The following is a 12,194-nucleotide window of genomic DNA, read 5'->3' as shown; positions in this document are numbered from 1 at the left end:
CCGACCCCCCTTCACCAATCACTCTGCTTCAGGACCTTAGTGATCCTTGGATGGAATAGGAGGGCTCCCTCTTCAAAGGACAGCTATAAGGGAGAATTATTTGGTGTCGGAATGAATTACCAATCATTTATAGGTTTTAAAATTATCATTTTCACATATGTGTCACCTCAGTGGTGAAAACATCTGATACTTAAACTGAGAGGCATAAAATTAAATCAAAACGTTTCACTCAGAAGTATGCAAAATGTTACACCTTTACCTACCATTGTTTAATAAGACCAGAAAATAACCCAAGGGAGTAATTAAAAAACAGGTACAATTTAAAGGTCCTCCATGAGCACCTTTACATTAATCTCAAGCTTAGGAAGGCACATGTAGCATTAGTCTATATACTCTACGTGTAGTGAAAACACCACCATTACCAACTTGCTAGCACTGCCTTGGTTATATAAAGCAGGTCATGGCAGTGTTCTTGATAAAAGGGAAAACATCCTATCTACGCAGGCTCTGAAACCCTGTGCAAACAAATTTCTCCCAAGTAAGCTGAGCTCTGCCCACGGAGCATACTTTAGGGCTTAGTATATGTGTAAGCTGAGTTCCCTGCTATTATCCACACTGTCAGGAAGGCTTTTATGAATGTGTGACCTTAGGTTTTAAAAGGAGACCACAGAAGCTGACAATGACCTAAACTACCTGTGAATGTCAGCCTTTCAGCTCAGAGAATATTACTGATGAACCCAGGTTACACAGGGCTGCTGTGCTGCTTTGAAACCAGGCAGAACATTGCCAGTTTTAATAGTTACTGGGGTGTGAGAGACACGGCAATAGGCTGTTCATGACACATCTGGGAAAGTGTTTGCTAGAAATAAACAAGGCTTGTGAATAGAGCTCTAGCACTCTGGCACCTCTGGTTTTCACTGGTTAATTCTCCAGATTACTTCGATAACTTGTGTCAACAGAAATCCAGCTTCTTCTGAGCAGAATTAAATGCCACTGTTCTGCATAGAATGATAACAGCTCCCTGCTCGCTCAGAGTATCAGAATTTCTAGATCAGAGACACAGACTGACATTTATAACATTTAAATTAGCAAGAGTCTAACAAAGTTCCTACTTTCCTTCCTTCCTTGCTGTAACATTTCCTGACCACCTACTCCTATGAGACACACTAGTGATACAAAGACGATGAGGTATGGTCTATTCCTCTAAAGGGCTCAATCTAATCCACAAAATAAACATGAAATGCACATAACACTATAATAGGACAGATGCTATGGTAGAAGACACAACATCACAGGGACATTTCAATTTGGTATTAATTGATGGCAAGGAATTTTGCCTGGTGGAAGAGGAGGTGATAAAAAGAATTCTTTGGGTAGAGAAAAGATCATATGCAAAGACAAGGCAGTGAAATAGGGTATGGTATGCCAGGAATGGTGAGGAGTTCTCTGTGGTTGCCACAAAGAGTTTGAGGGAATGACGGAAGAAATAGCACAAAGTCTAGACTTTTTAACTAGGGCAAGGGTTTGGGGTGGACATGGGAAATTGAAGGCAGTGAAATTGAAGGGTTGCTGAGGTACAGATTCATTGGGATGAGGGAGGGTGGGAAGATGAAATCCCAAGGAGATGACTAGTCCTATCAAGTATCCAGTCCAAATACATTTGGACAAGTCTTTGCTAAAGAAGTGTCCATGTCTGAATGTGGTGAATCAGACTTCTTCATGCCACCATGTCTGGAGAAAGAGTCACTGTTACTATTTCTTATAGACCAGAAAAGAGAGAAAACCCTCTCTCCTTTCCTTTCAAAGGGAGATAATATTAACCCTTACAGAGATTAGCCATCTTTTTCTCCTCAGATCTCACCTCTCCAAGGCATCTTCCACACTGTTGCCAGAGTCATCTTCCTAAAGCACTGCTTTTAAAAGCTAGCTTCTCAGTGACTAGAGTCTGAAGTTTGAATTCTTTAGCAGTATTAGCTTTTCCTTATACAACACACCTTTCTACACTTATGTGCTTCTGCTCATGTAGGAATGACATCTCTTTCTCCCCTACTCTTAATCTGTCAAAATTCTACTTGTCTGAAGTTCAGCATAATGGCCAACTCCCCAGTGAGACCTCTCTTAATTCTTCGCATCATGATTATTCCTTCCTTGTTGACCCATGTTCTCCTGGGCTCCCGCCAGCTGGTTCCCACCAGCACCTATTTTACTCTGTCCTGTAGTTTAGGTGTCTCTGGGAAGTTCTTATTGGAGTGGACATCTTGACTAGGGACAAGGGAAAGAAAGGGAGGGAAGAAGTTTAGCTTCTGAGTAGACACAGTAACTGACTCCTAGATAAGAAGCAGGGACAGGCAGTCTGAGCAGGAAATAAGTGAGACACAGATGCCAAAGTGGAAGACTGTAAATACTTTGGCCACCTGATGCGAAGGGCTAACTCACTGGAAAAGATCCAGATGCTGGGAAAGATTGAGGGCAGGAGGAGAGGGCGGCAACAGTAAAGATGAGATGGTTAGAGGGCATCACCAACTCAATGGACGTGAGTTTGAGCACACTCTGGGAGCTACTGAAGGACTGGGAAGCCTGGTGTGCTGCAGTTCATGGGATCTCAAAGAGTCAGACGTGAATGAGCAACTGAACAACAGTGAACAACTGCAACAATCTTTCCCAAGCTCTTCTACAAAGTGGCCTCTAACCTGGAAATAAATCCTGTTTCTCTCCTCTTGAGTCTGAGATGGCCTTAGGACTCACCTGTAACCAACAGAATACTGCACAAGTAATGTTGCATGGCCTCTGAGGTGACACCCTACGGCCTTCCCCTGGTTCTCTTGCGATGCTTGCTCAGCCTCCATGTATGAAGTCTGTCTCCTCAAAGACTACAGCGCTGCAAGAGACAGTAGACAGTCTTAGTAGACAGTCTCAGAGTAAACTCAGAGACTATGCTGGTGCTCCAGTAGACAGTCCCCGCTAAGCTCACATTCCACACCCCCACCAAGGTGACAGACTTGTCAGTAAAATCATCTTAGACCCTTTTGGCCAGCCATCTTCCAGCTGAGTACCACTAAGTGACCTGGTCACCTCACGAGGAACAGAAGAATCTTTTTCTTTCAGAAGAAGCTGCTGCTGCTGCTAAGTCGTTCAGTCGTGTCCGACTCTGCGTGACCCCATAGACGGCAGCCCACCAGGCTCCCCCGTCCCTGGGATTCTCCAGGCAAGAATATTGGAGTGGGTTGCCATTTCCTTCTCCAATGCATGAAAGTGAAAAGTGAAAGTGAAGTTGCTCAGTTGTTTCCGACTCTTAGCGACCCCATGGACTGCAGCCTACCAGGCTCCTCCATCCATGGGATTTTCCAGTCAAGAGCACTGGAGTGGGGTGCCATTGCCTTCTCCCCATAGAAGCTGAGTCCTGGCCAAATTACTGGCTCACAGAATCCGCAAGATACAATTTAATGGCTTCTGTTTTAGGTTACTATCTTTTGGAATACTTTGTTTTAAAGCAGTAGATACCAGAAAAGTCAGGGAATGAATGAATCCTAACTCTTTTATTCCTAAAGTAAATTGGTCTGAAAGAGTTGTAATCACTGGCCAGTTGGTGACAAAAACTTCTGGGACCTCCTGATAACATTTAAGGTGCTTAGTGAGAATCAGTGAATCCTTAACTGTAAACACCTGCCTGAGGCCACTGGGGCCCAGAGGCCACCCTCTAAGGGCAGCGTTGCTGATCTGACCAGCAGAAGGTGCCCCATTTTAGGTCTGTGGAAGCTCACTGCACTTTGTAAGAGCACAAATTAGAAGTCAGAGGAATGAAAAGATTCTTTGTGCTCAGAAGATGGTAGAGACCAAGAAGAAAGAAAGGCATACATGCTCAGTCATTTCTGACTCTTTGAGACCCCACGGATTGTAGCCTGCGAGGCTTCTTTATCCATGGAATTTTCCACGAAGAAATAATACTGGAGTGGGTTGCCATTTCCTCCTCCAGGGGGTCTTCCTGACCAGAGATTGATCCTGCATCTCCTGCCTTGGCAGGTGGATTCTTTACCATTGCGCCATCCAGAGGCTTGATAAATACCTGTTGTGTGAACTGACTGAATGCAGAAATTGAAGGCAATACTGGTAGTACAGTTTCCTGAGAGGAAATGGGCAGCTAAGCAATACAGGACGCCATATGCGCTGTGACTGGACATGGGATGCAGATCCAGACTCTCCTTCTTCTGAGACATTTTAGTCAGAATGCTTGTAGGTCAGAAACTGTGACCAGTCTGCTGGAGGACTCCTTGTGGAAGAACTTCCTGAGGATTCTGGCTCTGAGTTGAGTGTCTTGCCCTGAGGAGCTCACCCAGCCCTCTGCCTACCATCAGCATCTTCATCTGAAGGTTCTACTTGTTGCTCACACAGCATTTGCCTTTCTCTTCTCACCATTCTGCAGAACTCATTAGTTAAGTGCTAACTAGCACCCAGATACCCCTAATCGTTTTCTACCATTATTCTAAGCCCTACATGAAACATTCCTCTTTTCTGAGCTCACAATAGCTTCTTTTTCCTCAGGACCATATTTAAGATCTCCCATACTGATTTAAATCTATTAATGTCTGAAGGAGAGACTGACGCAAGACCAATGCACAGGCCCTCACAGTTATCCTGAAAAGGGAATGATGAGATTTCTGATCTCTAAAGCAGCTTTTTTTTTTACAGGAAGATCAAAATCATGTCCTGTATTTTCAGAAGGCCTTTCATATTCTTATTCAATGCATATTTTTGAAGTCATAATCCTGACCGAGAATGTGCTTTAAGCTAGATTTTTAAAAGAGTTAAGATTTTGTTGTGATTTTCAAAGGGCTAAAAATTTTATCAAATATCCTTTTTTCATTACACTGATGACAAATTGCATAATTTTCAGGATTATAACTGCACACTTCCCTTGCACAAATTTTAGGATTCCCAGTCTCCTGGAGAAATCTCAACTTTGTCTCTATTTTCAGAGATTTGTTAACTATACTGCAGTGAAAATGTTAAACAAAAGGACCAGTTTACTTATGGATTCAGGCTAGGAAAGCCTTGAATCAAAACAAATGGAGAAATTGGCTTTAGGGCCAGACAGAATCAAATTCCTGATCAGTTGTGGTTTGGGGAGCCTAATGAAGAGTGATCCCTCAACAAGGGCTGGGATTACTGCACTGTCAGTCATCATTAATCACTGCAGTTCCCCAGATCGCCTGTCTTCAGTCAGGATACCTTTGTTTCACAGGCATTTCTCCATATTCTTGACTAATAGCACACATATTCATTAGTCTATTAGCAGACTAATGAATGTTCATTAACACAGACTTTATCATTTAAATATTTAAGAGGGACTGCTAAATCATTTTTTAAATGTGGTATTTTGTTCAAGGATGCAGTCAATTATGCTAAATTTTAAAAACCAAGCAATGCATTTTTCGGTGTTTTATATGCCTCCTTCTACACTAAGTTCCTTGAGGGCAGGATCTGGGTATGATTCATCTTTGAGTGCTTTTTGGTGCTTGGCCCTGTGCCCAGCACACTGGAGTGAAGTAAACAGCTTTGGAATGAATGAAAAGAAGCGTATTTGAAGAGGTAAGGGTGGATTCCACGTGAACGCACAGACGAGTTCTCTGACAGCCGTGTGATTTAAAAGGAACACATGTACAGCCCTGCAGTTTGTAAGCACTTCCGCACATTTATCATCTCTAAGCCAAGTGTCAGTAAGCTTATTTTATTGTGGAGGAAACTGATTTCTAGATTACGGGATTTATCTCAGACTTTCTGATTCTCTAGTTCATGGAATGAGGAAACAAAACCACACACACACATAAAATCATATCCCAAAATTCATTCAAGGGGCCCGTGTTTTTAATGTTTTAATCTGCCTACCACATTATCATCAAAATTCTATCTATGGAGGGAGAACATTGAACATCATATTTAAAATCAGTTTCTTCACCTGCAGCTATACATGCCCATACCCTGGTCCTCCGGAACACACAGAGTGGCTGATGGGATCTGACGTGGCTGAACCCACTGACCCAATTTGCAGTGCATGCACATAAAATTCGGTGCTTAGCTTTGCAAACACTTAATCATCAGGTGCGTTGTCAGGAGACAATGAAAAATCAACTCTAGCTTGTAAAATCTAAAGAACTGCTCCAAAAGAAAGGTGAAATTAAGTATCCCTGCTCAGAAATGTCTGATGTCCTTGCAATATTAGGAATGTGGCAATAAGGTAAAATTCTCCATGATGTTGCTTATTTTGATATGCTTTTAAGCATTATCTGAATACACTTATCATCAAAATGATACAAAGGCAGTTCACACCCAGGACAGAAAAACGTGCTCATCATCCTCCCAGCCCCAGCAGTTCTGCCAGCGGGGTGTGAGTGGCAGGTCGAGCCGAACGCAGGAGTGGGCTGGGGAACGTTGCCTCCTCCTCGTGTGAGGCAAAGCCAAAACGGTTCCTCATTACTGCTGGGTCTTTGATCTCTCGCTCCCTATTTTTAGAACTCTTCTGTCCAATATCTTCTGCCCCATTGCCATGACCTTTCATGACACACTTCTCCTGGTGGTTATTTTGGGATCCTATTCCTTTCCCAAAGTATTACTACAGCTAGAATTAATGTATGAGGTAGATCAGCACAAGTCTTTGCTTGAAAAAGGACCTAAAAGACATGTTCCACATGAAGGGGAGAGAGCTGGTGCACAAAGGACAGATTCATCATCCATATTTTTAGTCATCAAAGCATTCTAAAAAGGCTGCTCAACGTAGCAGATACCGCAACCTCACAAGACAGCATTATCTAGGTGCCCAATCTGGGCATGCGGATTTTGAAAATGTGTCCAGTACAGCTAAAAAGGTATAAATATGTGTGTTGTTTCTGGGGTAGAGAAAGGAGAAGCAACCATAACAAAAAGATGTAGGATTTATCACTTCAGGTTTCTTTTTCAGACCTTCTCTCTCCCTAAATCTACAAATCATATTAAAGAATCAGTGCCAATAATGAGGGAAGGGCAGAGAGATCAAGCATGCTCTGATTGCTCAGTATCCCTTAGAAAAGTATTTCCACACAGAATTTATAAAGGAAGAACAAAAGCTCCCTTGCCAAAAATAAGAAGGGCACATAGATTCAGGAGCAAAAATCCTCCTTGGTGATGACAGAGACATCTTTTGTGTTTATCGCTATACCTTCTGCATGAAGTACAGTGTTAAATAGATAGGTACGTGAATGAGATAATTTGATGTAATGATAACAGCTAACCTTTATTGAATACCTAGTATATGGCTATGTGACAAGCACTATTCTACAAGATCTTCATAAATTAAATTACTGAATGTTTACAACAAACCCATGAGATATAAGCTTATATTGTTCCCATTTGAGAGAGAAGGATACTGAAATATAGAGAGGCTAGGTATCTCATCCCAGGCCCAACAGTTCTTTTTTTTTTTATTTCTTTTTCTAAAAATGTACTTTTAAAAATAGGGGGTTTTTTTGTTTGTTTGTTTGTTTTTAAGGTCATGCCATGTGGCAGGCATGTGTGATCTTAGTTCCCTGACCAGGAATCTAACCCACACCCCCTGTATTGGAAGCAAGGAATCCTAACCGCTGGACCATCAGGGAAGTCCCTCAGGTCAAAGAGTTCTTAAGTGAGAGGGCCAGAGTTCAACATCAAGCACTTGGGATCCAGAGTTTATGCTTGAAGAGTAAAGAAATGGGTTTTCCTCCCTCTGCTACATCCATGAGGAATTTGAAGAAAGAGCTACACTTAGTCTTATGGCCTGAATTGTATCCTCTCAAAAATTCGTATGTTGAAGTCCTAACCGCAGTACCTCATAATGTGACTATATTTAGAAATAGAGTCTTTCAAGAGGTTATTAAGTTAAAATGAGGTCATTATGGTGTAGTCAATTTGGAGTAATCCAATATGTCTAGTGTCTTTATAAGAAGAAGAAATGGACACAAACATTCATGTACATATGAAGACACAAGAATCACTACTGGCAAGCCAAGGAACAATGCCTTAGAAGAAACCTGCAAATGCACTGATCTTGGACTTCTAGATCCTATAACTGTAAGAAAATAAATCTTAATTAAAATAAATTTTGTTTACTTCTAATCTATGATCATTTGTTATGACAGTCCTAATAACTAACTAATACATTCCATGTTAAAGTGTAAAATGGAAACCAAGGACAATGCATTGGGTCCAAACGACTCAAAATGAATTCAACAATTCAAGGCAGAAAGTTGCCTCTCTTCCATGGTCATTGGTTGACCAGTTATACAACTTTTGCCAGTTCCCAATTAGGTAGGAGGTGTTCAGTTCAGTTCAGTTCACTTGCTCAGTCGTGTCCAACTCTTTGCGACCCCATGAATCGCAGCACGCCAGGCCTCCCTGTCCATCACCAACTCCTGGAGTTCACTCAGACTCACGTCCATCGAGTCAGTGATGCCATCCAGCCATCTCATCCTCTGTCGTCCCCTTCTCCTCCTGCCCGCAATCCCTCCTAGCATCAGAGTCTTTTCCAATGAGTCAACTCTTCACATGAGGTGGCCACAGTACTGGAGTTTCAGCTTTAGCATCAGTCCTTCCAAAGAAATCCCAGTGCTTATCTCCTTTAGAATGGACTAGTTAGATCTCCTTGCAGTCCAAGGGACTCTCAAGAGTCTTCTCCAACACCACAGTTCAAAAGCATCAATTCTTCAGTGCTTAGCTTTCTTCACAGTCCAACTCTCACATCCATACATGACCACAGGAAAAACCATAGCCTTGACTAGACGGACCTTTGTTGGCAAAGTGATGTCTCTGCTTTTCAATATGCTATTTAGGTTGGTCATAACTTTTCTTCCAAGGAGTAAGTGTCTTTTAATTTCATGGCCATAGTCACCATCTGCAGTGATTTTGGAGCCCCAAAAAATAAAGTCTGACACTGTTTCCACTGTTTCCCCATCTATTTCCCATGAAGTGATGGGACCAGATGCCATGATCTTCGTTGGTGTTAGTAGGACTTTATTTTCAGTGGCCCAGACAGCTCTCCTCCCAGAGGACCCCTAATGAATACACAGATTGCAAAACATGACTCCACTTAAAGTCTGTGAAGGGTACATGATTTCTATGTCTGTAGATTTTCTTGTCCTTGAGTATTTCCATGTTCTGAGTAAAGCCCTTTCTTTACTATACACTCATTTATCAGATACCTCATATTATAAAGCAGTTTTTAGTATAAAAGTTATACTAAAAATAAGAATATAAAAATCACCCATAATCTCATTATCCACAGATAAATGATATTAACAAAGAATGAATGTATATATATACATATGATCTTTATATAAAAGTGGTATCTTGATGTGTATAGAGTTCTTTGTACTTCTTTTGTTCAATTAACACTGTTTTGAGAGTTTTCCCAAGTTATTAGTTTTCAGAAAACATGATTCTAATGGCTTCATGATATTCCTTCCAAGAGATTGTATTATACTTTATTTAACATAAACTCAATACTGGCAAGGATATTGTGAAGCAGGCACTCTCCTAAACTGTTGATAGAAGTAGAAAATGTTATGACCTTCTAGAAAGCAGTTTGACATTATAGATCAATATTATTAAAAGAATTCATACCCACTGCTCCAGTAAAGAAAGGCAAAAGAAAAGATAAACATTCACATTCTCAAGGAAGCTGTGCTACTCCATCTTTAAATTGCCTTCCTGACATTTGACATTGACTAGTAGAGAGACCTCATGACATCCTAGGTCATTCAATAGAGACACCAGTAGAGTCACATCTTAGTAGTAAACCCGAACTATCTCTTGAGTGAAGGGTTCTCTAGACCTGCCCTAGGAAAGTATAAGGCCTTGAATGGGTCGAGCTAATCTGCATATAACTTAACGACCTGCCAAAGCAAAATACCACACCATTTAAAGAAAGAAAACAAACAATATTTGTTTGGAAATACAATAACATAATATTTATAACACTCAGCTTCCAAGTAAAAAATTACTAGACATGCCGAATAGCAGGAAAATGTGATCCAGAATCAGGAGAAAAAGTAATCAATAGAAACAAACTTAGAAATTACAGGATTAATGAGACTAGAAAATGATAATATTAAAAGAGCTATTATAACTGGACAGATCACCAGTCCAGGTTCAATGCATGAGACAGGGTGCTCAGGGCTGGTGCACTGGGATGACCCAGAGGAATGGGATGGGGAGGGAGAGGGGGAGGAGGGTTCAGGATGGGGAACACGTGTACACCCATGGCTCATTCATGTCAATGTATGGCAAAACCACTACAATATTATAAAGCAATTAGCCTCCAATTAAAATAAGTAAAATAAAAATAAGTAAGAATTTAAAAAGTTATTATAACCGTGTACAAGTATTTAAGGTAAAATATAAATGTAAAGTGTAAGATATTTTTTAAAAATCAAATAGTTTATTTTCAGACTGCAATGAAATCAAACTAGAAATGAATATTTATTATTATTTATTTAGAAATAAATAAGTAACTAGAATGATGTCTGGAAAATATCCAAATATTCAAATCCTAAATAACACACTAACCCGAGTCAAATTGAAATTAAAAAGGAAATCAGAAAAGCCTTTCAAATGAATGAAAATAAAAGCATATGTATCAAATTTTCTGGGATGCAGCTGGAGCATCTATAGGGAAATCTACAGCACTAAATGATTACAATAGAAAGAAAAAAGATCTTAAGTCAGTGACCTTAGGTTCCACCTTAAGAAACTTGACAAATAAAAGGAAACTGAACCCAAAGTAAACAAAACAAATAAAGCCAGATGGCATACCACAAACAATGGGGGAATAAAATTAAACCATACTTTAAAATGCTACTAAATGTAATGGCATGCTGGGTCATAGCCTTCTTGCCGATTATGCTCTTCTTTCCTGTTTACTTCCAATGTGGTCCACTGCCGAGGAAAAAGGCTTCAATAGCTAGGCTTACCTTTAAAACTATATAACAGAAATCTTGGGATTCACTATGCACCATTTCTAGGGAGGCCAAGAATACAATTCACACATCCATTAGTTATTATCGGCTTCCCTGGTGGCTCAGAGGGTAAAGCATCTGCCTGCAATGTGGGAGACCCGGGTTCGATCCCTGAGTCAGGAAGATCCCCTGGAGAAGGAAATGGCAACCCACTCCAGTACCTTGCCTGGAAAATCCCATGGACAGAGAAGCATGGTAGGCTACAGTCCATGGGGTTGCAAAGTGTCGGACACGACTGAGCAACTTCACTTTCACTTCACTTTAGTTATTATCACAATGCCAGAACATGTAACTTCACCTAAAAGGCCATAAGTAGACATCAGGAAGCCTAGACTGCTTACCAAAGGGAAGTGGAAAGGCATTCAAAACAAAACTACCCAACCCCTTACTAACAAGATTGTCAGAGGACCCTCTGAGTTTACACTGATATTATGTCATTTAAGTATAGTTGTTTAAAACCAAGCAGAGACAGACTCAGCCTGTTCTTTCAAGCTTCACAAAAGAAGCACTGGAATTTCCAAGAGCAACACCATCAAGGGCAGTGAGAAGACCTCACCGCTAGCATAGCCCACATGCACAAAAGGATCCAGAGGCAGTGTATACACAATGCACCCTTATGAGGGGACACAGTATTTGCACACAGGCATTATTTACCTGGGCTCCCCGGTAGCTCAGACGGTAAAGAATCTGCCTGCAATGCAGGAGATCCAGGTTCAATCCCTAGACTGGGAAGCTCCCCTGCAGAAGAGAATGGCAGTCCACTCCAGTATTCTTGCCTGGAGAATTCCATGGACAGAGGAGCCCGGCAGGCTACATTCCATGGGATGCAAAGAGTCGGACACTACTGAGCAACTACATATTATTTACCTATGCTCTCACCACTCTAGACCATGCCGTCCTCAAAGTCAGAGACCACATGTTAGTCACCTCTGTATCCCTAAACCCTAGCATGGTGCAATCATTTAATAAATGTCCTTTAAAGTCAAGTGGGAACCCCCCTAGCAACCTAAAGGGTTGTAGAAAACACCCAATGTGATAGCCTTGAGACTTAGAACACAAAACAAGGCTTCTGATCCAAGTTGAAACTAAAGAACACAGGCTTACTATCTCTTTCCTGAGTTCAATTCAATTTTTGAAACATTTAAAAAATGGATTTGTTTCCAGCCTTCAGTGAGT

General features: G+C 41.1%; 1 long non-coding RNA gene across 2 annotated transcripts in view; it reads right to left on the bottom strand.

Annotated features, from left to right (window-relative positions):
- Positions 1 to 12,194, bottom strand: part of LOC109556117 (uncharacterized) — a 113,468-nt gene that overhangs the window by 90,356 nt on the left and 10,918 nt on the right. For both annotated transcript variants that reach the window (XR_011565824.1, XR_011565823.1), the window contains one exon: positions 2,746 to 2,878. This is a non-coding gene — a long non-coding RNA (uncharacterized lncRNA). The remainder of the gene's footprint in view (positions 1 to 2,745; positions 2,879 to 12,194) is intronic.

This window comes from Bos indicus, chromosome 3 (genome assembly GCF_029378745.1).
Source record: "Bos indicus isolate NIAB-ARS_2022 breed Sahiwal x Tharparkar chromosome 3, NIAB-ARS_B.indTharparkar_mat_pri_1.0, whole genome shotgun sequence".
NCBI classification, from domain to species: domain Eukaryota; kingdom Metazoa; phylum Chordata; class Mammalia; order Artiodactyla; family Bovidae; genus Bos; species Bos indicus.
Note: the sequence above shows the minus strand (reverse complement) of the source record. Positions and strands in the feature narration are given on the sequence as shown.